Source organism: Panthera tigris, chromosome D3 (assembly GCF_018350195.1).
Source record: "Panthera tigris isolate Pti1 chromosome D3, P.tigris_Pti1_mat1.1, whole genome shotgun sequence".
NCBI classification, from domain to species: Eukaryota; Metazoa; Chordata; class Mammalia; order Carnivora; family Felidae; genus Panthera; species Panthera tigris.
The window spans coordinates 71328297-71354614 of record NC_056671.1 but is presented as its reverse complement, the minus strand read 5'-3'; the positions used below and the strand labels follow the sequence as shown (position 1 = coordinate 71354614).

General features: G+C 38.4%; 1 pseudogene; it reads left to right on the top strand.

Annotated features, from left to right (window-relative positions):
- The first annotated feature begins 6441 nt into the window (after positions 1–6441).
- LOC122232397 lies at positions 6442–25951 on the top strand (annotated as a pseudogene).
- Positions 25952–26318: the final 367 nt, after the last annotated feature.

Sequence of the window (26318 nt, the reverse complement as noted above, 5' to 3'; positions counted from 1 at the left end):
GCTGGCAAGAACCAGGGATCCCAAGAAAACAAGCATGTCTCTAAGCAAAGACCCCAAAGGCTTTGTGTTTTACTTCTGGTTTCACTCATTTGTGAACTGCACAGTTCATGTGTTGGGGTTAGGAGGAGTAATAAAAGGTGAGTTCCCCCTGGAGAGTTTAGAGGGAATTCACGCCTCCCTAGGAATTCAGATCAGGGGCACTATAATGAAATACAATCCAGTTACTGGTTCAGTGTGTATCTCAATCCAGTGGTTCAGAGCCATCTCAGCCATCCCTACCCACTTACTTTGCTCTGACCATCTTCCATTTAGAATGCTAGCTTCAAGGCTCCATTATGCTAAAAGTAGAACCAAAGAACAAAGTTGTAAAATTCTTGGCTTTTATTGGTGGTGGGGAAGAGCTTAGTCCAGATTTAGGGCAGAGTATTAGAAGAATAAATGATCCACGCTACCCAGCAACCACCCTCCAATCTCCCCCTGCATATGGTGGGCAAAGGTGGGGAACGGTACAAAAGAGAGCAGAGTCAAGAGAGGAAAAATGAAAATCTCTTAAAGACAATTACATCTCTAAGACTGAAGGAGATGGCAGGATCATAGTGACAGAGACCCTCAATTTACATTTAAAAATGTGAGAGTAGATGTGTTTTATTATGCTTCCCACCAGAAGCATCCATAGTACACACATGAGCTGCCCATTTCTCCAGCTCTGAAGAGCTGCCCATTTACTCCTGGTTATAGAAGGGCACAGCAGACTCACCTGTATAAAATGTCCAGGCAGACGTGTCTAAACAGCTTCCCTGAGTAACCTAAATCCCCAAACAAGGCTCAATATATAGCTAAATATTTCCCTCAGGTGACTGTGAGTGGTGTAAATGAGATCACAAACATAGGTGCCAAGAGGGGTCCTTTTGATTAAAATAGGAAACCCTGCAATGAAAAGAGGCATGGATGGGGTGGCTGAGGTTCAGAGGCACACACACAGTGACCTCAGATGTTAGCATGGAGGAGCTCCAAAAGCTAAGAGCAAACAGACAAATGGGTATCTCAGTTGATGGAAACATGAAGAGATTTCTCTCTGCAAAGCTGCTCAAGGATGTAAAGTAGCCCAAACTCAGGCCCACGGACTTGAAGGACAATCACATTCTGCTCTCAGGGACATGTGAGTCCCCAGATGATTTAGATTTAAAACAAAGACACCAATTTTCTTAGTCTTCTTTTTTAGAGCTTGTGCATACATTTTGAGGTCAGCAACATACCATACCTATCAGAAGGATAACCCTGAGTCTGAATTTGCCTAGAACATGTGCAGGGTTTCCACTCTCAAGTGTCCCACTTTAGACAATAAATGATATAGTCATCCAACCTTTAATTCCTTTTTTTTTTTTTTTTTGGTCTTGCTTCTACTTTGGTATCAGACAAATATGACTTTTTTTTTTTTAATTTATTTACTTTTGAGAGAGAGAGAGAGAGAGAGAGATAGTGGGGAAGGGGCAGAGAGAGAAGGAGACGGAAAATCCCAGGCAGGCTCCACAACCATCAGCACAAAGCCTGACATGGGTCTCAAACACATGAAATGTGAGATCATGACTTGATCTGAAACCAAGAGTTAGATGCTCAACCGACTGAGCCACCCAGGCGCCCCAAAAAGGACTTCACTGATGTTGCTATGTTTATGTTTTTTTTTAAGGTAAAATATATAAGAGAATAAAATAAATTCCTCCCTATTTTGATTTGGCTCTTTAGGTAAAATAGGCTCATCTTAGAAGTAAAGCAGCCAAATATGGTGACTTGTTTTTCCAAATCAAAATTCTAAATACAGTCAATGATATTGTAATAGCACTGGATGGTGACAGATGGTAGCTATACTTGTGGTGAGCATAGCATATCCTACAGAGAAGCTGGATCACTATGTTGTACACCTGAAACTAATCTAATGAAGTGTATCGTCTACACTTAAATAAACTTTGAAAAATAGTCCAAATGGCAAATGTATGCCAAATGTATGACAAAAGCAAACATTAGCAGGACAGCACAGACTAAAGAAAGCAAATAAGAGAAACCGCACAAAAAATTGTTTGGGAATATTTGGAAATTCTCCCAAGATGTCACTGAATTCACTTCCACATCTGATTCTAAATGCCAAATATATACGGTATGAACTCCAGCCTCAGGGCTTTTAGAATATCCCAGAAGAATTATGTAGGTTACTGACTTGTGCTGTGTAGGCAGAAAGATAGACTTCACATGTGGCAGGGCAATAAAGCAAGTATTTGTCAGCTTCCAAATTGGAACCAACAATGAATTGGCTATTTGCAACACTGCTATTTCTACAGGCATGATGTAAGCATCCTTTACTCCTGTATAATGGATGGAAGGATCAATTCTAGATGTGCAGTGGCCCAGTATATTTTATCATTATATCATCTTATAACAATAAGAAAATCTAAAATAGAAACCTTTCTAACAGGCCAGGATATCCCCCACCCCTACTCCTTGAAGACTACAGACTTGGAAAATTACATATTTATAAAATTGTGTTTATAATCAATGAAATTTTAGGATGCATAGCTCCAAGAGAAAGGATAGTAGTAATGAACACCCACACCAAGGAAATAGAAATAGTTAAGATGTTCTTATTTATAACTCAAAGTCTTTGAGGTATATTTGATATTCTTGTTCCTACAAAGGTGAATTGAACATTTCTTCTTTATTTACTCTGATATTCCTCTTCTAGATTACAACTTCTTAGTTCTAACTTGTCAAAAAAAAGTCTTAGAACCAAGTTATCCATTGGAATGACTGTAAAACAACCTTTTACATAATAGCTAGTATTAAAACCAAGTTCCTGAAGTGCTATGTCTTCTAAACATACATGAAAAAGCAGAGCTGTGAGTCAGTTCCTCATATTTAAAACTTCTGTTTCGTCATTCACTTTTACTCCAAGAATTTGTAGATGTTCAGGCAACTTTCAATGCTCCTTCCTATTCAACAACCATGGGTCTTGGGAAGATAATACTCACTTCTCTAATTGAAACTGCTCCATCCACATAATCAAGATAACATGGATTGCCCCAAGACAATGAGGCACTGTCTATAAAGCAGCTGCCCCAGAGTGGATGAACACAGATAAATCTTGTTTTCTATCATACGCTCTAGAAGAAACTATTTACAACATTGCCTTAAGCAACAACTAACAAGGAGAAATATCCACCCAGAAATTTTGATAGTGACTTATAGAGACAAGAAAAGGGAGCCTAAGAGATGATAGACATGGGTTTAAATTCTGGCTCCACCATTCTTTTTCTTTTTCTTTTTTTAATTTTCTTTCTTTAAAAATTTTTTTTTAATGTTTATTTATTTTTGAGAGGGAGGGACAGAGTGTGAGCAGGGGAGGGACAGAGAGAGAAGGAAACACAGAATCCGAAGCAGCTCCAGGCTCTGAGCTGTCTGCAGAGCCCAACGTGGGGCTGGAACCCACAGACCACGAGATCATGACCTGAGCCGAAGTCAGATGTGTAACTGAACGAGCCACCTAGGTGCCCCTAAGTTCTGGCTCCTCCATTCTCAAGTGGCATTCTTGGGCATGCTACTTTGGCTTGCTGCAACAGTTTCCTATTGGTTAAGACCAGATGCAATCACCAAGAATCGTTAACACTGACACTTGATGATTCCATCTGTTCTCCCTTGCCCAAATAACAGTTCAGAGGACTGAAATTTGACTTGATAGCTGTTCTCTTTTTTTACGTTACCTTTTGTGGCATAAACTTCCACTGAAAAGAGACAACACAAAGGCATTCAGTTATGTGTGATACATGCATATAAGCTGTGCTTAGAGGTTCATTCTTGAAGCTGGTAAAGAGAAAGTGATTGTATTTGGGGGACTGCAGTAAATTGATTCTGGCATACCATTTGTTCCACAATTTACTATACTCCAATTCTTTGCCAGATACCTGCTCCATCTGTAATAAAAGTGTGCTGAGAGTCTCAAAGAATAAAAGAAATGCTGCTCATCATTTCAGCAATAATGTGTAAGCCCATGCACTTGGCTGAACAGGAACTGATGAACAAAATCTCTAATCCAAAATTACCAACGTGCAAAGATTTCCAATAAAGATGCTCTAAGAGATGACTGTTTTGCCTCCTCTCAACGTGACACAGCTATTTGGTAGAATCTCTGTCATATTAGAACCAGTGGACATTAACATATTTTTAATGTTTCTGCTTTGAATATTCAAATAATGAATAACCATCTTGTTATTGATCAATATACGCATGTGTCAATTACTTTAAATGTTTTGTACACATTGCTCAATGTTTTCAATCCCATTGAGAAATAAATATTTTACCCCCATTTTTCTGCTGAGGAAATTGAGGATCAAAAAGTCTAAGTCACTCAGATCTCCCAACTCAGAAGGGTTCTTATCCTCTCACCACAGCTGGATTAAACAAAAATAATTTTGCAATCATCTTACGAGAGCTGTGGTATTAAAGTAATGCTATTCAAGTTAACGTATGATAATTTTAAATGACACCAGTTACTTTTTGATGGAAACTTGTATTCATTGGAAGTTTTTGCATGGAAAGACAAGGTAGGGAGAAAATATTAATAAAACCAAATGGGGGATAAAAAGGCATAGTTATTAGCACCAGAATAACCTCACAACAAAGGAAGCTTGTGTGCCACAAGCTTGCAACAAGTATTGTGTTGCCTCTAATTGGGTTTATTGTTTGTTTTTTTATTCCAAACTCAATCCTATTCCTCACATGATAAATTCAAGTGAATGAAACAGCAAGAGGTGAATTCCTCCTAAAATATCAGTCCTTCTGGATGCTAATACATGGCTTCTGCTCAAAGTGGTTCTGTTCAGCGTCTTCATTTGCCATTCATGAATCCTTTACATGCGTCCTTGCACCCCTAGCTTGATGATGCATTGTTTGCAGGCATCTTACCAAGAACTCAGCTCAAGCAGGAAATGCCCAGTGCAACAGCTTTGTGGTGAATGTTTGCAAAATGTCAAGAACACCTGTGCCCTGTCACCTGAATTTCTCCTTGGCGTGCACAGAAAATCGAGTAACAATTATGTTTCGAGAACAGTGCTGCATGCCTAAAGTCATATGGAATCAGGCACCCTAGCCCCAACTGAGAATACAAGGGAGTAAAAGGGTAGAGGCAGGGAAAGGCATTCATTCATTCATGCCAATTTCAGCCCAAAGCCAGCAAAGCAGTGAGATAATATATAGGGTTTAACCCTAAGTCATATACTCTTCCCTCAGGCTTTAAATTGTGATTGGGACATAGATAACCCTTGAGAATGAATTGCAGGGACCTTACCCAAGTTCCCATCTGTTTGCACCATGAGCCTCTAATGCAAACATTTCCCAAAGCAAACGAGAGAAGCTGTCTTGGGAGTCATTAAAAAGGGACTGGGCAAAACATTAGAAAATATACAACCGAGAACAATACAGAATGGCTCCGTAGGGAATCAACTCACTTTGACCTAATATTGAAGACTGATAGCTGACAATGTTGAAACATTAATAGTAGATAAAATGCACTGAAAGGTCTTTGTTAAGCAAAGACTTTGTGTTAACAATGGTTGCCAAATAGGTATCTGATGAGTAGAGGGGTGGGGAAGGGAAGGCCCCCAAGACAGGAAGTGGCATAGGTGGTCTTCTTATGGCATTGGAAAAGTAGATGAAATAGTAAGGGTTATATAGTTTGGGCCTTCCCTGGAGCCTAAGTCTCTTCTGTGTGCCTGATAGTACAGAGCACTGGCTCTTCAAAACAAACCTCTAATGATTAGCTGGTAATGCCTCCACAGAGAAGATAGATGTATTTCCACGCCTCTTCACCGACAGTAGTGATGAGGAAATAGACCAAAAGGATGCTTGGGAAACCTGAAATCATTTAGCAAACTGGGAGACTCAAGAGCAGGAAAGATCAGGCTGTCACTGTAGTTGGCAATCAAGAACTACTAAGCTCAACCCAGTAATTTAAATTTGTTTGAATTCCTGGATCCTCAATCAGCACCATCTGCACTAGAGGACCTTGTAACTTAGTTGAAGGAATAGGATTATTATTCCTATTAGCTCAGGTCACGATCTCACGGTTTGTGAGTTCTAGCCCTGCACCAGGCTCTGTACTGACAGTGCAGAGGCTGCTTGGGATTCTCTCTCTTCCTCTCTTTCTGTCCCTCCCCACTTTCTCTCTCTCAAGATAAATAAATAAACTTTAAAAAAAATGGGATTAATGTTCTTATAAAGAGATACACTGGAACGCTGGCTCTCTCTCCCACTCTGTGAGGTCCCAGTGAGAAGGCAGCTGTCTGCAAGCCAGGAAGAGCGCTCTCACCAGAAACCAATCCTTACAAACCTTGATCTGACACTTCCAGCCTCCAGAACTGTGAAAAATAAATTTCTGTTGTGTAAGCCTCACGGCCCATGGTATTTTGCTACGGCAATCCAACCAAACTAAGACAGGTCCAGAGGGCAACTAGCATGCCCAGACAGGTAAAATAAATGATACCATGTCAAGAGTCGGCAAACTAGATCCAGCCTGCCACCTCCTCTTTATGGCCTGTGAACGCAGAATAATTTTTACATTCATAAGTGGTTCAGAAAACACACAAAAAATTTTATGACATGTAAAAATTATATGGAATTCACATTTCAATGCCCATGAATAAAGTTTTATTGGAACACAACCACATGCCTTTATGTGTTATGGCTTCTTTAACACTATTACAAGAGAGCTGAGTTGTGGTGACAGAGACTGTATGGCGTGAATAACCTAAAATATTCACGATCTGGCTCTTTACAGGAAAAATTTGTCAACGTTTGGTCTCCACTGGTTCTCCAATAAGGTTCTTAAACCTTATTGTATATAGGTATCACCTGGAGGTCTTATTAAAATGCAGATTCTGACTCAGTGGAGCTTGAGTGTGCACAGTCCTACGAACTCCAGGTGATGTTACTGCTACTGCATGTGGACAACTTGATTAGGGAGATTCAAAATCCACTTTATCTAAAATCCTGACCTTCATTTAGAGGAACATCTTCTTTAGTGATCTGGTTGATTGGGTAATCAGCGCTCAGTACTAACAGAATTATCTTGGGATTCACCTGAGACTTTGAAAATCAGTTCTTAACAGGGATGGGTAGGACTAAAGCAGAAAGGTAATCTCTGGTTTACACATTTGCTAATGGAAAGCCACTGTAGGGGCCACCTGGGTGGCTCAGTTAGTTGAGTATCTGACTTTGGCTCAGGCCATGATCTCACAGTTCTGAGTCATGCATTGGGCTCACCGCTGTCAGCCTGTCAGTGCAAATTATGTTTTGGATCCTCTGCCCCCATCTCTCTCTGCCCTTCCACTGCTCATGCTCTCTCTCTCTCTCTCAAAAAAATAAAATAAAACATTAAAAAAAAAGAAAGCCACTGTAACAAAGAAAGTATGTCAAAACTGATCATTTCCAGCTTATGTTAATGTAATGATTTTTTTCATTTTTTTATGTTTTTCTTCTTGATATATTTTTTTTCATTATATGTAAAATGGCTCTTGTTTCCTTTCTATGTTAACACCCAAATCTCTTTTTTGAAGATGTAAAAAAGGACAATTCTCTCTCTCTCTCTCTCTCTCTCTCTTTTTAAGCTTTTAGAGCAAAACATCTAAAAGTAAATATTGAGATTTGAACTGATGAGAAACAGATTGGGTATTGCCTGTCAACTCCCCAAAGGCCACAAAATAAATGATAAGGTAACAGCAGCCTCAGCTCTTTAAAATGCAGCCTATATTCACTGAGATTTCATATGCATGTCTTCCTGCCACTGTCTCCTTAACAGATGTCATGGAATCAGACACGCAGGGCCAGAGAAATGAAGTGCAAATACCACCCCAGGAGCCACCGAGACCCAAGCTGTGGGCACCCCAACCTGTGAGCCACACATGCGCAAGTGCATGGGTGTAAATTCATCAGGCAGAAGCCCAACATGTCATTTGAATCAAAAGAAAAATCTGGCATTTTAGGGATTTAGCTCTAACAACTTTCTGATGTTTTGGTGATATAGTGCCTATTCGGGCCCCATACAAAACTAGCTATGTGATTTTGGAAAATATCTGGACAAATACCCTGCATATTTACACTGTCCTAAGTATCAAAATTATGAACAATTAAGCTTTATTTATTGTGTTTTTTTTTGTTGACTTATATGCTTTTTTTTTAAGTTTATTTATTTTGAGGGAGAGAGAGAATCCCAAGCAGGCTCTGTACAGGCAGCACAGAGTCCGATGCAGGGCTTGAACCCACGAACCATGAGATCATGACCTGAGCTGAAACCAAGAATCAGACGCTTCACCAGGCACCCCCGATTTGCATACATTTGATTGCTAAGTGCAGCACAAACTATATGAACGTCATAAGTTAAACAATTATCTGTGGCCTGTATTTACATTATCCATATCCTGTAGTCAAAAGGGTAAGGCATAAGGAAGAGGACTAGGAGGTGATGAATTATTTCACTTTAAGTTAAAATAGAGGCTGGGCTGTAACCAAGATAAGTGATAATATTGCTACCCATTATTGAATACTTAATATGTACTACGGTACATACTATATTCAAGTGGGATAACATTGGGGCACCTAGGTGGCTCGCTTGGTTGAGCATGTGACTCTTGATTTTGCCTCAGATCATGATCTCATGGTTCATGGGATCAAGCCCCACGTGGGGCTCTCTGCTGGCAGGGCAGAACTTGTTTGGGATTCTCTCTCTCATCTCTCTCTCTCTCTCTCTCTGCCCCTCCCCTGCTTGTGCTCTGTCTCCCTTTCTCTCAAAAAAAAAAAAATAAATAAATAAATAAATAAACATTAAAAAAATAAAAATATAACTTAAAAAAGTGGGATAACATACATAAGGCATTTATGTAACAAAAGGAAGCCATCAATAAACATATTCCCCCTTAACCACCCTTACAAACATAGGGAGGTTTCTCTCTCCCCATTTCACAGATGGTGAAAGTGAAGTGTAGAGAGACAGTATTTCAGCCAAGGTTGCACAGACAGTAAGCTGCTCAGCAAAGGCCGGCGGTCCCCAATGCCAGAACCACTGTTCCCAGCTGCTAGCAATGTTGTTCCAGGACAATGCATCACAAAACTCCAGATTACTAAGAAATAGCATTCAAAGCTTTTAAAACTTCCCAGCCCCACTCAATTGAAGGGTAAAACCCCTTGGGGATGATTTATTTTGTAAAATGGCATTGTTTTGGGAATCTGCTTGTTGAGCTAAGATGGAGTAGCTTGTGGCAAAGCATAACTCCTGCCAAGACAACCTAGAAAAGCTGGAAAAAGTAAAAAAAAAAAAAAAAAAAAAAAATCAATCCATCAATCTGTGTAAAGGTATCAGATTTTTGCTAAAGCAATGAGAACTAAAGGGGTCAAGATTTCAGAGACAGGAACACTTCAATAAAAGTGAGCTGTTAGCCTATGGAAACTTTTTTCCTTGGGGACATTTGCCAATTCTCAGGGCAGAGAAAGAACCTAAGAATGCAAGTTGCCTGGGCACAAGCCTACAGGCAGGAATAGAGAAACTGGTAGGTTTTTGTGGTTTTGCAGAAACACAAATGGGGATGTGAACAGTCAGGATGCTTCTGAAAAGAGAAAAAGAAAACGGAAACAATGTCGGATTCTCCCCAGGACACACAACTGAGGCTGTACGGGAGGATGAACAAGTAATTTACAAAGCCACTATGGGAAGAATGGAGTTGCCTGACAGTCCCTGGCTACTGAGGAGATGAGGATTAGGATAAATTAGGGTAAAACCCATTAAAGGAGGAGCCCAAGTGGTCACACTAGGCTCTTTGTTGAAAGCCTTGGAGGACTATATCCTAGGAACAGAATGAATGAGAGAAACTGTAACCCAGCCTGACTCAACTCAGTCCCCTACTGGGTTAAGCTAATAGAAGCTGAGTAAACTAATTATACGTACATGTGTGTATAGTTTACACACATGCATATACATACACACACATACACACATACATATATGGATAGGTATATATGGTATTTAGCATTCAGTCAGGAATGACTAAACAAGGCAAGATACAGGACAATATAATATTAAAAAGAAATAGACCCACACTGAGCAGACATTTTAATTAGAAGTTCAAGGAAATATAGAACAAGCTGGAGAAAACAGATGCAAAGAATGGCTAATTTCACCAGAGGACCAGCATTCATCAAAAGAATCCAATGAAAATGTTGGAACTATAAAACATAAGAAGTAATATTAAGAGCCTAATGGATGGGTTTATCAGCCAATTAGATACTGCATAAAACAGGGTTAAGAGAATGGAGAAAGTCAACAGAAAAGCTCAGCATTTTTTTAAACAAAAAATTCAGGAAAAATGAGTAAGAGATGGTGGAATACAGTATAAATGTTGTAACCTGCAAGTAGACGGGGAACTATTGAGAGAAAAAATGAGGCAAAAGTAGTATTGAAGGCATAATGACTAAAGGTTTTCCAAAATGATTAAGGACATCAACTCTCAGATGAAAAATCTCATTGAACTTTGAGCAAGATAACACCAACACACACACCAACACACACACACACACACACACACACACACAATGAGCTGTATCATAGTCAAATTGCTGAAAGCCAAAACCAAGAAAAACATTAAAAACAGAAAACAGATTTTTTTTCTCAATAACTTATAATTGACTTCTCAACAGAAACGATCAAAGTCAAAGAAAATGACTGGTAACCTAGAATTCTACACCCCACAAAAATATCCTTCCAAAGTAAAGACAAAATAAACACATCTTCAGAAAAACAAAAACTGAGAGCCCTTTCCCCAGCTGGCAGCCTGGAGGCCGCAGGACGCCTGGAGTTACTGTAAAGGATGTGAACCAGCAGGAATTCTTCAGAGCTCTGGCAGTCTTCCTCAAAAAGTCTGGGAAGTTGAAAGTCCCTGTATGGGTGGACACTGTCAAGCTGGTCAAGCATAAAAAGCTTGCTCCCTGATGAGAGCTCTTTCTACACACAAGCTGCTTCCATAGCACAGTGCCTATACCTACAGGGTGCTCTGGGGTGAGCTCCATGACCAAGATCTACGGGGGATGACATAGGGAAGATCTAGGGAAACAAGTTCTAGGGAAACAAGGTCATGCCTCCAAGACAGGGGCTGCAGCCCTGGAGCGGCTGAAAATGGTTGAAAAGCACAAAGATGGGGGCTGTAAACTGACCCCTCGGGGACAGAGAGATCTGGACCGAATCACCAGACAGGTGCCAGCTGCCAATAAGAAGCACTGGGACAAATGCTGGGTTAATAAATTGTCTCAGTCCAAAGAGAGAGAGAGAGAGAGAGAGAGAGAGAGAGAGAGAGAGAGAGAAACTAAGAGAGTTTATCACTAGCAAACCTCCTACATCAAAGAAACTTCTAAAGGGAGTTCTTTAAGCGGAAGGAAACAAGGCAATGCCAGATGGAAACAAAAAGGGTAAATATGTGGGTAACTGTATTTCAATGGCAATTAATGCCTTATGGGCTTTAAAACATATTTAAAATTAAAACTCATAATAAAAATCAGAGGACAGGAAGGGATATGTACAGTTAGAGAATTCCAAGATGTTACCATTATTCACAGTAATAGTTTGATTTTAAAATCAAATTGTAAAAAAAAAAATCAAAACACAACAATTGATTATAATAAGTCAAAGGCACATGTTGTGTCTAGGGTATCCACTAACAAAATAGTAAATAAATGTGTAACTAACAAGTTAATAGAGTAAAAAAAATGGAATAGTTATAAAATGATTAATTTTACAAAGGCACAAAAGGAGAGAAAAGGGAATACTGAAATCACTGAGATCAAGGAAAAAAAATGATAAATATAAAGCCAAGGATGTCAATAATCAAGTTCCAATGAATGAAATATTCCAATTAAAAGGTTAACACTACCAGTCTGGTTAAACATTTGGGACACAGAAAGCTGGAAATTTTAAGGATGAAAAAAGATGTACCATGCAAATATCACCAAAATAAGCTGGTATGACTGTAACAGCACTTTCAGATTTCTTTTTGAAGATATTCTAGGAATATAAACCCATTCTAGAAAAGAAAATGCAACTTCCTATCTTCTTGAGGGTTTAAATTATTTTTATGTTTTGTGCAATTAGCGCTCTGTATTGAAAAACAAAAAGTGAGATAAACAAAGATCCTGATGTTTCCTTGGGGGAAAATGGGTGAGGTTTCCAAGGTGTGATAACAATTCCAGAGTAGCTGTTGCTCCCCAGGGTGTAGGGCTAGCACCCTACATTTACATAAACTCAGAGGAAAATCAGAGAATTGGAACCACCAAATATAACCATAGTCTAAAAAATCTGTAGCACTTTTTTTATAAACTTCATTTCCGGAAACCATACATCCTGAGTCATCCCCTATGGCTTGGTTTATCATTTAATCTAAGACATTTATCTACTTCTCCCTTCTTTCTCTCCCTTTCAAATCCTTCCTCTGTGATCAGCAAATTAATCTATCTCCTCAACCTCTTTCTCAACATGCCCTCCACTTCGTGGCCTTAACTGAACCCTGGATGTTTATGGTCATGGTGGTGACTGTTTCATAATGATGACTCTGCAAATGGCACCACTGCCTTGCTGCCCTCTTCTTTTGCAGAAGCACGGGTCTGGCGAAAGCCAAATCCTGGGTGTATGTACTCTACTGTGTACCTTCTGTCAATCTCACTTCAGTGGCTTTATAAATATTTCTGGAGAAAATCACACACACTGGCAACACTACTCTACTGTGGCAGCCTCAGTTTTTCAGTCATCATGAGAAAGTATTATGTCCCATCCTTCTCTCCCCATTAAACTTTCCCTATATCTGCCTTCTCTCTTAGCTCTCTCACACTTCAGTGAGAAAAAAGAAATCATGCACTGTGAATTTCTCCATCTTCTTAAAAACAAAATTCAAATCCACCTGCAAAGACATCTTTCTTCCCTCCTCCTGCTTCAGTGGAGAAAACTATCCCTGCTTCTAACACCGCTCTCTCTACACAGTCTGGATCCATCTTTTCTCCTCAAGGACCCAGAGTGATTTTCTTCCTCTCTTCTGCATCATCAGGCTCCCACTCACTCATTAACCATTTATTTTTTTTTTAATTTTTTTTAATGTCTATTTATTTTTGAGAGAGAGAGAGGTTGAGAGAGAGAGAGAGAGAGAGAGAACACAAATGGGGAAGGGGCAGAGACAGAAGGAGACACAGAATCCAAAGCAGTCTCCAAACTCTGAACTGTCACCCTAGAGCCCAATGCAGGGCTTGCACTCACGGACCGCGAGATCATGACCTGAACTGGAGTTGGACGCTTGACCCACTGAACCACCCAGGCATCCCATTAACCATTTCTATCAACATTTAAAAATGCTCTTTCTTAAAACAAGTATTTTGTTTCTACAGTGACCCCTATAGCTGTGGTTACATTTTTCTGCTCCCCTCTCAAGTGGTGTCTGCTTCATATCTTCTCCCAAATGTTCACCGGTTCTACTACTCCAAGTTCTTCTGATTAAGAGAATCAACATACTGTATTGCCAGATCTAACAAACATTAATTTCCTACTCAAACTTTCAGAAATACCCTTACATTTCAGCACTTCTTCATTTGTGAAATAATTTCTTCCTTTGATTTAAATACCACTATTCTCTCCTGCTTTTCATCCTATGTCACTGACTATTCCTTCTTACTTGGACTTCTAAGTACTTCATTTCCCCCAGGGCATTGTTTTAGGATACTTCTATTCTCTCCTGACATACCTGTCTACTGTCAAATTTACATCACCCTCAGACTAGTCCTCTGAGCTCCTCTGATATATATGGTCACCTGTCTCAGAGAAACCCTAAAGATCCCAGCCTCCATTAATTCTGTCCAGGCCATGCCCAAATTAAGACACATCAACAATTTAAACCCAGACAGCTACTCAAGTAAAAATCCCATGTATTCTCAGGTTTCCCTTTCTTCTACTGCCCACATGTAATGTTCCAGTAAGTTCTGTCCAGTCTACCTAAATATACACAAATATTTACATTAATATCATTTGTTATTAATATCAATAATAATTATTAATAAATTAATATTATATCTATGGCTATATATCTCCCCATTCATTTCTCTGTCTCTATTGCCACCGCTACAGTCCTGGCCACCTCTCTTACCAACATTATTGAAACAGCCTTCTCAACCGTCTCTGCTTGAGCCTATGCCACTAGAAACCATTCTCTGCAAGCATCTGAAGAAATATTCCTTTAACTTTTTATGCTGAAATAATTGCAAATGTACAGGAAGCTGCAAAAATAGTACACAGAAGTAGTGGTGTGTGCACCCTTCATTCAATTCCCCCCAATGGTTACATCTTGCACAACTACAGCAATTATCAAAACCAGGAAACTAACAAGGACACAATGATTGTATACTATGCTATGCCCTTTGGCCACATACGTAGAGTCCCATAACCATTACTGCAGGGGAGAAATCTATTGAAGTTAAAATGATCACTCCATTTCCTCTGCTTAAAGTCCTTTAACAATTTTTCATTTTAGATAAACAAAAATTCAAACTCTTTACTCTGGTCTACATGATCTGCTCCCTGCCCACTCTTCCACCTTAATGCTTGTGTCTCTCACTTTCTGTGTTCCAACATCACTGAATAGTTTCCTTCAATTCCCCAAATAGGATGACTTTGCCCTCAACTTATCCCCGTTGTACATGTGTGTCTCTTTATCTGAAGCACTCTTTCCCTAGCTCATGTACCGCAACAGATCACCCTTGTCAAATATCTAAACCTGTTCTCTCTCAGCACCTGGGTTTCTGTTCATGAATCAGACCACAACTTGCAATTATATATGGAATTGTTTATATATCTGGCATCTGTATTGTTCCTCCACTATATAAATTCCACTGGGAAGATAAAATGTAGGTCATAATCTTCTATCCCTATTTCCTAGCATAGAGCATTGATATACGAAATGTAGCGGGTGCTCCACCTAATGAATAAATGAATAAGTAAGGTGGGATAAAGAAAAGAAATTAGTAAAATAATAAAATAAAATTCATAGTTTGAAGACATTCTGAGAGCCTTTGATGAAAGGCCTCATGTAAGGCTGGAGAGGTATTAAGTAGATCCATAGTTGCTGGCCTCTGCAGTATGGCTCCCCTCCTGTGGGTATATATAATTCTAATTAATACTAATTGGATTTAAAACTGCATCAAGGAGGAAATTTTTTGTTGTTGCTTACAGCTCCTGAACATCAGATCTGAAAGACACAACTCCTCACTCAACACAGAACCCTCTTTTTATTTTAGAAGCCATCAGCACTGGTCCAGGGATGTAATCTTTTCCCTGTCTTTCAGAAGGGGGTGTGGTGCCCTCCCATCCCTAGCATCCAAATTCAAATAGTTTCCTACTATATAAACCAAATATCATAAATGATGCCCAACTCCAATATATCTTAAAATAGATATGGTAGACATCACAGGAAAAGAGCGGGGGTGAATAAAACAGAAGAACATTCATGGTTTGAAAACTTTTGAGAATCTCTGATGAACAACAAGGCAACTGTATGGAGTCTTTCACTGACAAGCAGGTGCCTGGTTTCCAGTCCAGGCTCTGCTCCCTGCTAGTGAAGACCAGCTATTTTACCTTGGCTTCAGTTTTCTGGTTGTTAAAGAAAAGGAAAAAAGCCTTCCAGTTCATACAATGTACAAAGCTATTCCCCACCTCAAGTTGTATTCATAAGTTGTCATGTGAGTAAGAAAACAAAAAGAGAACCAGAAAAAAAAAATAAACACTGTTACTGCTGTCTGGTCACTGTTTTTTGAACAGGGCTCTCTCTTTCTTCTCTCTCTTATTTTTTTAATAATGTTTATTTATTGAGAGAGAGAGAAAGAGAGAGAGAGAGAGAGAGAGAGAGAGCAGGGGAGAGGCAGGGGGAGGGGTATGGAGAGAGAATCTCAAGCAGACTCTGCACCCAGTACTGAGCCCAATGTGGGGCTCAAACTCACAAACCATGAGCTCATGACCTGAGCCAAAATCAGGAGTTGGACCTTTAACCTACTGAGCCACCCAGGTGCTCCAAACAGGTGATCTCTTTTGCATGAAGAAAACCTCATATTTTCTTTGTTGCTTCACTGTAGCATGAGACATGCCATTTTTCCCTACCTTGTTAAAAGCCTCTATTACAGAAATTGCCAGATCTATTAGTAAATCTTAATTACCACTTCTTGTGCTGCTTTTAGCCTCTAGTGGGGCAAAATTGCCATGATTTATGCTTTACTAACAATGATATTTTTACATTAGTAAGCAATTAAAGAGCCCAACAGCACTCCTGGGAACTTCAAAAAACCGTAGAAGGACTGCCATCATTTTGATTTATATCTACTCTAATTGTATTTACAGAAAACTTATAAAGGAAGAATATTGTGTCCAAATGTTTATGGTGCTGACAATAAATGCTTGTAAAAAGAGAAGCATTCATGCAGATGCTTCACATTGCCTGTAGAAGTAGCATGTAATGTCACAGAGAATGGGCTTAGACAAGGTTACATCAGGTGGTGATCAGTGTTGGGTCTTAGACTTGTCTACCCAGGAAATTCAGATGGAAGGGATTTCACTGGGGGGTGAAACTTCCATCTTCTGTCTAGGGGGGTGACAAGTGGGATTGATTTCAACTTGGAGAGGGGATTGTGGGGAACAGTATTCCTTTACATTTAGAGTAGCATGGAGATCTATTAATAAAAAAGATCCATGGTGAATAAAATAGCTAAAATGGCAAGTTCTTCTGCAAGCCATGAGTAGAATGAAGGCCAGGAATTACTGCTTCTCTTCTTCAAGACATAGACTATTGGAAATCAATCCTTCTAATTCAACAGAAAGATTTACTTCTTACATTTTTGAGGCCTCGCCAATAAGACTTCTTTCTTTCAGTCTTTATGTGTTTAGTTTTATGGTGCCTTCTGCAGTGTCTCTATATTTACTATCAAAACCTTACTGTGCAGAAAAAGGCTACATTGTACACTAGAATAATTGTAGGAAAATTATATTGATTAGAATATAAATTTTTTAATTTAAATCTTTTTGAGTTACCCATATTTAACCAAAAGCTGGTAAGAACCTAAACTCCGTACTTTTCCTTAAGTCGCAGAGCCTACCGTCTGAGCAGCAGGGCCAGCATCATCCACAGCTTGTGTGAATGCTGAGTCTCTCCCTATCCCAGACTTACTGAATCAGAGGTGGCATTTTAACCAGAGGATTCAAGGGGACATTAGTGTTTGAGAAACCCTGTAATAGAAGGTTGGCAGAGAATGGGAAGTCAGTGTGTCTATCAGGAAATTTAATCATGATATCTGATATTACAAGGTCCATAGCTCTAAAAAAAATGGTGAAGACGAAGATGAAGAAGAGGAAGAGGGGGGTAGGTGAGGGGGAGGAAGTGGAAGAAGAAAGAAGGAAAAGAAGCAAGCACAGTGGGGGGAAGGGAGAGGAGGAAGAGGAGGAGGAGGAAGAGGAGGAAGGAGGAGGCAATGGCTTTTTCAAATTATGTCCCAAAAGTCCTCTTTCCTAAATCTGTCACCAAATGAACCAAATCTTTAATACAAAATTTACATGGTTATCCTTTCCACATTTAGGGCATTCAGAGAGCAGAAGGAACTTCTTTGACCTCAAGATTCCTGTTTTAATAAAGCAGCTTATAGATGCCTCCTGCCTAGAAAGAGCAATTTGTGGCAGGTGGCTTAACCATAACTTGAAACTTTGCATTTAAATAACCAAGTCTCAGTGTCTACAGGGTGAGACTTATACAGCATTTCAGAATGAGTTTGGAGGGTCCCACAGATTAAGCAGTAATCAGTGTCGGTTCGAGGCCATTTCACATGAACATTTCTAGAGAAATCGTGGTGCAGGGGTCAAATCTTGTTTCATTTACGTATTTTCCTCTCTCTTTTCTACTAGAGGTTGTTCAACACCAGAGCTGGTGCTGGACACACTGAATATTCTCCTGCCTACTTCCCCAGTGTGTACTCCCATACCAGATAATATTCCCATGGTTTACAAAAGCACATTAATACTAGAGGAATGAAAACAACCCACATCGATTTCATTTCCACTTTCTTTTCAAGTACTGCTGCTTCATGAAAGTTTGAGGTTTAAATCTTTTTAATTAAATTACATTTAACTGACAATTTCTGGTTAAAATTTCTATTGCGAATTCCAGATGATTGTAGAGTCTTGGAGAACCTGAGGAAATACAGTTAACCAAAGAAGATACTCAAAAATGAGGAATAATTCTAGGGAAAGTGAGGATGGTGGTAGACAAATAGGGAATAAGCACAAAACAGCCTCTTCTTTCAAGTTTTTCTGTTTGTCCTCAATCCTATCAAGAAACATTTCTGATCAAGAATTAAAGAAATGTCCAGTTGGGATGAAGACAATTATGAAGACATAATCCTGTGCAACCAAATCTTTGTCAGCATCTCTTTTTTTCCCCCTAGTTTTATTGAGATGTAACTGACATACATCCTTGTAGAAGGTTAAGGTGCACAGGATGATGGTTTGATTTACATATTTTGCAAAACAATTACTGCAAGTTTAGTTAGTGTCAATTACTTCATACAGATACAATAAAAAGAGAAAGAAAAAAAGATTTTTTTCCATGTGATGACAACTTTTAGGATTTACACTCTTAACAACTTTCATATATATCATACGGCAGTGTTGAGTATAGTCATCATGCTGTACATTCACATCCCTAGTACTTGCTTATTTTGTAACTGGAAGTTTGTACTCCTTGACCACCTTCATCCAATTTCCCCTTCCCCAAGCCCCTACCTCTGGTACCAACAAATCTGATCTCTTTTTTGTTTGTGTGTTTAAATTCCAATATAAGTGAGATCATACAGTATTTGTCTTCTTCTCATTTATTTCACTTAGCAAAATGCCCATAAGATCCATCCATGTTGTCACTAATGGCAGGATTTCCTCATCTTCATGTCCAAATGATATTCCACTGTATGGATGTGTGTGTGTGTGTGTGTGTGTGTGTGTGTGTGTGTATGTGTGAGTGTGTACTTTCCCCATTCATTTGGCGATGGACACTTAGGTTGCTTCCATATTTTGGCTACTGTAAATAATGCTATGGACATGGGAGGGGGCAAATATCTTTGTGAAATAATGTTTTCATTCCCTTTGGACATAGTCCCAGAAGTGGGATTTCTGGATCATATGGTAATTCTATTTTTAATTTTTTGAGGATCCTCTATACTGTTTTCCATGATGGCTGCACAAGTTTACAATTCTACAAACAGTGCACAAGGGTTCTCTTTTTCCACATCCCCTCCAGCATTTGGTATCTCATATCTTTTGTTAGTATCATCTCAACCTGTTTAGTGATTAAGTGGCATAAGAAAAGAATTTCTCACGCTCCTAAAATACTGAGTATCTTAAAGACGACTCATATTGTGACTAGCCTTGTAATCAGAGTAATAGTTTTTTCAGTTGTCTAAGGGCTGCTACAGAAGGCATTTCAATGCTTCCTTTAAGGTCTATTCTTCTAAATAATTTAGTGCTTTTTAAAAATTATTTCAACATGTTTTTCATTATTGTTAATCACAGCATCCCAAGGAGACCCAATGGGCAGACAATATTTTCTCCATTTTATAGATGTGTTAACTGAAGCATTTCTGGATACAGGGTACTTTGATGAAAAAAAAAAAAAAATAAGTACCAGAGTTCAGTTAAAAAGTCTCCTAACTTGCTGCTTAATATTTAACACCAACTCACCTTCCCAACTGCATCTACATTTTACAGTGATGGGGTTCCCTTTAGATATCTTAGTCACTGGTTGTGATGCTACTGATTATTGCCACAGTTTGGCAAAGACTACTAGGTTCACTTCATAATTGGAAAATCGACAGATAAACACATATCCAACCCATCCAGATACCCACTAAGCCTTCCAGTCCACAGCATAATATCTGGGAGCATTTTCAATACAGTTATTAATTCCTATCTAAAGGTTTCCGAGTGAATACATTTTATGCCTTTTCTTAGTTGTACATTCCAAGTCTAAAATCTGAAACTACATCCTGCCTAAAAGAGGTTTTCCTGTTCCCCACAGAGAACAATAGCATATGTCTCTACTGTTTAAGAGATAGTGAATAATTTACCAAATCAGAACATTCTGTAAAAGACACTGTTTTTGCTTTGATGCTCTTGTGTAACTGCCACTGACTTTAATGAGAATTACACACATCTGTCATTGGGCAGAATCAACCCCATTATTTATTAAAGCTGAAACCCACCATTTTCCATAAAGCTTTCCTCTAGTCAATAATTAACAGATATAAGACTCACAGATTTGTGGTGCATACTCTATCTTTCTGATGAGTAAAACATGGTGGTGAAAGAAAACGAGCTAGGGAGAAATATCCTTGGCCTGACAGTCTTTCTCCTGTTTGTTGTAGCCACATAACTAGATTTTCCACCTTTGGTGATTAAGAAGGAAACAAATAGCTTCAATATTTGTTTGTTTCATTGCTATCACATATCTGTTATGGCAAGTAATAGGAGTTTATTTGATTAGTTGGTATAAATCAACCGCTTTATATTTTCCAAAATCACCAGGAGGATATAATGAGGACATGAGGTCCATATGAATATCTTGAGGAATATGTAACCTTGAACTCTATCCTTGTTACTCAGATGTCTTATCAGTAGCCTAGTTGTACTGGCATCTATGGGAACTTGTTAGGAACAGGGCCCCACACAAGTCTACTAAGTCAGAAATGCTGAGCTATCTCCTATTAGTGTGTTAACAAGCCCTCCAGATGATTCTGATGCTCACTGCAGTTGAGGAACCACTAATCTATATACTATTACCCATGACCTTGGAAAATAATTGCCATCTGAGAAAAGATGGAAAAGTAGTACTAATATTCTTACACTTCTTTTTTGTGTGATTATATATCATAAAATTATATTACTTTGTAATACAAAATATGCTTCCAAATAAAAATTATCCCTCCTATTTTCGATTAATTTCATAGATCATATTCATTGTTGAATTATCCTTTTTGGTTTAGAAAAATAATGCTTTTCATGTTTAACTACTTTCTCTTTATGACATTTAAGTGATTCTTTTTTTGCCCTTTGAGTTCCAATTATTTGTTATACCTTAATTTATTCTGCAATTTTCATTGAAATAGAATAAAATATACCAAATAAAACACTCATAATACTTGTACAATTCTTCTCATAATTTCTCTATCATTATCTACTTCTCCTTCACTAGTAAGGTCTACTAAAACATCCTTTTCTCTATTTGGCTAAAAATATTTTAGTACGAAGTGATCCTGCCCATTTATTTACTATCCCCCCAAGTCTTCTGATACTCAAAAGAGTCGCTGTTTGTTTTACAGTACTTTGTAATGGGGTTTGGGGGTGGGTAAAAGCTATCAGTGCCAGTACACAGCCAGACAGTGCATAAAAATGTCTAATGATGCAATTTATCTGCTAGACCAAAATACATTTCATGGGATGGAAGAAATAACTCTTTTAGTGCCGCATTCTTGGTACATTCTGCATTCAAACCTCCTCAAATTTTCTCTGGCAACATAGTCCATATTGCGATGATGGATAACTGATTTCCAGCAGTGCTGTAAAGTGATTATTAACCCATAAGCATTCGCCTGCTGAGATATTCTATGGTTTTAAAAAAGTTAAGAACCATTTCTACACTGCTGGAGCTATTATAATCTTTTTGAAGCCTTCAGTGTAGGACCTCCTGTCTCTTACCATATTTCTGTATTAATTTAAGCCGATTGCCAAGACTTCTTAGCACCTACAGTCTAGCTCCAGAACCACAGAAGAAACCACATGTCATGTTATGAAGGAGAATGTTACTGTGTGGCATAAATGCAACATATCAGTAGTCACCATGTGGAACCTTCAAATTACAAATCTCAAAGGTCAGAATAATAGGAGTATCCCATCAAATCACAGAATTGCAGGGACAAAAAGAACCTCTGACATCACCAAAGCCAGTTACTTAAAAAAAAACATTTGGAAAGAAGCAGGGGACCAGGGGTGCTGGAAAACCTAATCTCCCAAAAAGCAATCAAACAACAAAATCTTAGAACCTTAGGTGGAAAACAGACCAAAGTGGCCTGCTCTGGCTGAAGGATGAAAGGGTAAAGAGTCACCCTATTTCTCTCTGCTCTTGCAGAGATCTGCTTAGGTATCTCAGAATCACTAGTACCTAGCCAAGCTCAGAAACTTCTGGCTTAGTGCAACTCCTTATATCTTACAGATGAGAAAACTGAGACGAGAGGATCTAAATCACTTGCTCCCCAACTTCAAAGATTATTGATAACAGAATTTGGCCAATTTATATGTATCCTGACTCTTAGTCCACTGATTTTTCCACTAAATTGTATAAAAGCAGAAGCTGACCAAGGAATCCTGAATGGGAAAATAAGAATAGTAGAGGCTGTTCTTGGAGTAGGGGTGGTGTTCATTACAGGTTCCATCTCACTCCTGAGGCAAAACAGGTCATAATAAAATCTAAAATAATGTCAGGAGTAGGTATGACCAACCAGAGATGCCTCCCTGCTCTGAACATAAATGAGACTGGCACAAAGATCCACACAAAACACCAAGAATAAACAGACTAGGCAAGAGGGCCTTGATAATCATTACCTTTAAAGTGGAGAGAAGAGAATGCAGTTTTAAACAGAAAAAGCAGGGGAAATCACATTGTAAGAAGGCACCTGGCTGTAAGTTTGGTTACTTTCTCTTCTTTTGATCCCTATTTAAGGAAAGTCGTTAGCATGAAATATAAAAACAAAGTAAAAGAACTTGGAGGAAAGAGATCTGATTCAGGGAGAAAAATTCTGGAAAATAACAACAAAGTGAAACAAATTGTCAATATTCTCAGAGAGCTAAGAGACGGAATTGTCTCCACTGAACAAGGACATAAAGCTGTAAAAAGGGAAAATTCAGAGAACAATTCAAAGAGTTCTTGAATATGGAAAATATAAAATAGAAGCAACAGCTGGGATAAACAGATTTCCTGAAAAGTAATCCACAAAGATCAAAGGATAGATAATAGGTGAAAGTAAAAAAAAAAAAAAAAAAAAAAAAAAAAGACAAAACCTGGAACAACAATACTGGAAGTTAAGCATCCAGAGCAAGAGAAGAAATTATCAACAAAATAATTAAAAAAAAAAAAAATCTCACAGAACTGAGAGGACCTAATTTTTGAGATTAAAAGACCCACCACATGGCTAGTGGAATAGAAGAAAAACACCGATACGTTATAAAGACTAAAAAGAATCTATATGCTTCTAGTGAAAAAAATAATCACATAAAAATTATATGACATTAAAATGGCTTTGGACTACTTGAAGCTACATAAGAATGTAATGTTGAGGCACCTGGGTGGCTCAGTCACTTAAGCATTGAACTCTTGATTTCTGCTCAAGTTGTGATCTCATGGTTCATGAGTTTGAGCCCTGCATCAGGCTCTGTGCTGACAGTGTGGAGCCTGCTTGGGATTCTCTCTCTATCTGCCCCTCCCCTGCTCATGCTCTCTCTCACTCTCAAAAATAAATTTAAAAAAACTAAAAAAAAACAAAAACAAAAAACAAAACCTAAAAAAAAAAAGAATGTAATGTTTTCAAGGTGTTGATATCCACCCACATATCTATTCCTAGATAATTTGTTAACAATATTTATATGTAAAATAACGATATTTCAGACATGCAAAGTTTCACAAAACTTACCTCCATACACTTTTTCTCAAAAGCTATTGTTGGAGAAAGGATTGTACAAAACTGAAGCACTAACATGAGAAAGGAAGACAAAAATGTGGTGAGTTGAATGGTGTGGCCTCCTTCCAAAATATGTCTACCCAAACCCTGAATGTGTGGCCTTACTTGGAAAAAAGGTCTTTGCAAATATAATTAACAATTAATTAAGTTAAGGATCTTGAGATGCGGTCATCCTGTATTTGGGGTGATCCCTAAATCCAGTGACATGAATCACCATAAGAAACAGCCAGAGAGTGATAGATTTGGTAAGACACAGGAGAGAAGGACATGTGAAGGACGAGGTAGATGGGAATTATATAATACCAAAGGCAAAGCATGCCTGGAGCCACTAAAAACTGGAAGAAGCAAGGGTACATTATTCTCAGAGATTCCAGGGGAGTGTGACCATACCAATACCTTGATTTGGGACTTCTTGCCTCCAGAACTGTAAGAGAATGAATATCTGTTGTTTTAAGTCATCAAGTTTGTGGTAATTTGTTATAGCAGCCCCAGGAAACAAAAACAAAGGGATACAGGAAATGGTAGCTCAAACACAGGAAGAGGAATTGAGGATCATTAGTGGCATTAGAAGATCATTAGATGGCAGTGAAGGGAGATCTCAGGATGACAACTGTGGAATCAGTCCAAAATGGCTCTGGAAGAATCTTCTTCAAAAAGATGACATTAATTAGTGACTTCCTGGTGTCGATAAATTTTTAAAAGGAGATTTAGTTAGGGGCGCCTGGATGGCTCAGTTGGTTAAGCATCCAACTTCGGCTCAGGTCATGATCTCACAGTTTGTGAGTTTGAGCCTCACATCGGGCTCTGTGCTGTTGGCTCATGGCCTGGAGCTTGCTTTAGATTTTGTGTCTCCCTCTCTCTCTGCCCCTCCTGACTTGCGCTCTCTCTCTCTCTCTCTCTCAAAAATAAATAAACATTAAAAAAAAAAAAAAGGAGGTTTAGATAATTGGCAGATAGTTTGGGTTGGGTTAGTGACAAGTACATAGACAATTCAGCAAATGACATTTTAGAATGGAAAAGGAAATACGATTTACCAAAGGTCATAAGAGGGTAAAGAATAAATACTGATCTGATCAACAGTATGATAAAGCTGTATTAGAAGGGTGAAGGATAGAAGCAAGTGCATAAGGTTGTATGTGCATGCAGGTGGATGGGTGAGTATGGTGGAGTAATAGTGGAGAACGAACAAGAAGTCAGGCATTTTCATTCCACAAAAATGAATCCCTCAAACTGAAAAACGAATAAATAATGATACGGTAGTAAATATCAGAAGGATTATCTAAATAATTGAAAACAGTTAATTCCAGGGGACAGCAATACATTTTGTAATGATTAAACAAAATATTTAATATTTAATAAAACTAAAATTAAATAATTTTGACATTACTCATGTTATTTTACAGTAATTTAATTTTACTTAACCATTAGTATTGCTCATAATATTTTCGGTACTCTACTCATGTATTCTTCAGCACATTCTTGTGGGGAAGGTACTCATTTTAATGATAAGGACCCTTGGGATACATGGTCACGTAATAGTGTCAGAGCCAGATTTGGAAACTAAAGAGGCACTTTCAGGATTCCTACATTAACCTCACCATTTCTTACAAAAGAAGATATTAGAGGGGATCTAGGAATACTGTTTAATAAATCTTGTAGAACTGGTATACTCTCAAAGTTATGTAAACATAAAGTTTTGGTTTAAAAAATAACCTGTGGAAATACTTGATCAGAAGATAAACGCTACTGCTCTGCCATTTTCTTTGATGCTGACTCTGCCTAAGAATCAAAGTAATCTGGGGGTGGGAATGGGCTGTGATAGAGGGGATGAACATTCCCCTCTATCAGATAAAAACTCTGACTGCTCTTGGTTGTTCCAGGTATCAAATGGTGTAATTGGAAAGTACCACCTCCAGGACTGCCTGTGATAGGCAGGAAGGTGGATAAAGGTGTGGACCCCCAAGGAAGGGGGAACTTGGGAAGTCCTTGGGAAGACAGCCTTGCAGCCACATGCACCAGACTGGCACACATCCCTACAACATTTACATTCTTGGGTCAACACTTGATTCCCATGGATTGAACCACCACCTGTTTAATCCTAAGAAAATTGAAGAATTTAAAGAAATTTATTTGCATGAAAATGAAGCAAAATATTTGTTTGCTTTCTTTAGTTGTGCCTGAGTTTACTTAAGAAAATTATCTCCATTCTATATGAGATGAGTAAGTGAAGTATTCAAAGACATCCTCATTAAAGGTAATAGATTTTTAATTTTACATCTAAGATGATATATTATGATAGAAACTTTTGAAAATTGCTCTCTTAGTAATTTTAACAAGATTTTCCTACTTAATCTACTCAAAATAGGTAAATGAAAAGGAAGTTCAGGATCTAAATATGTAAATTAAATATATACATTTAAATTAAAATTTAAATTTTATATATATAT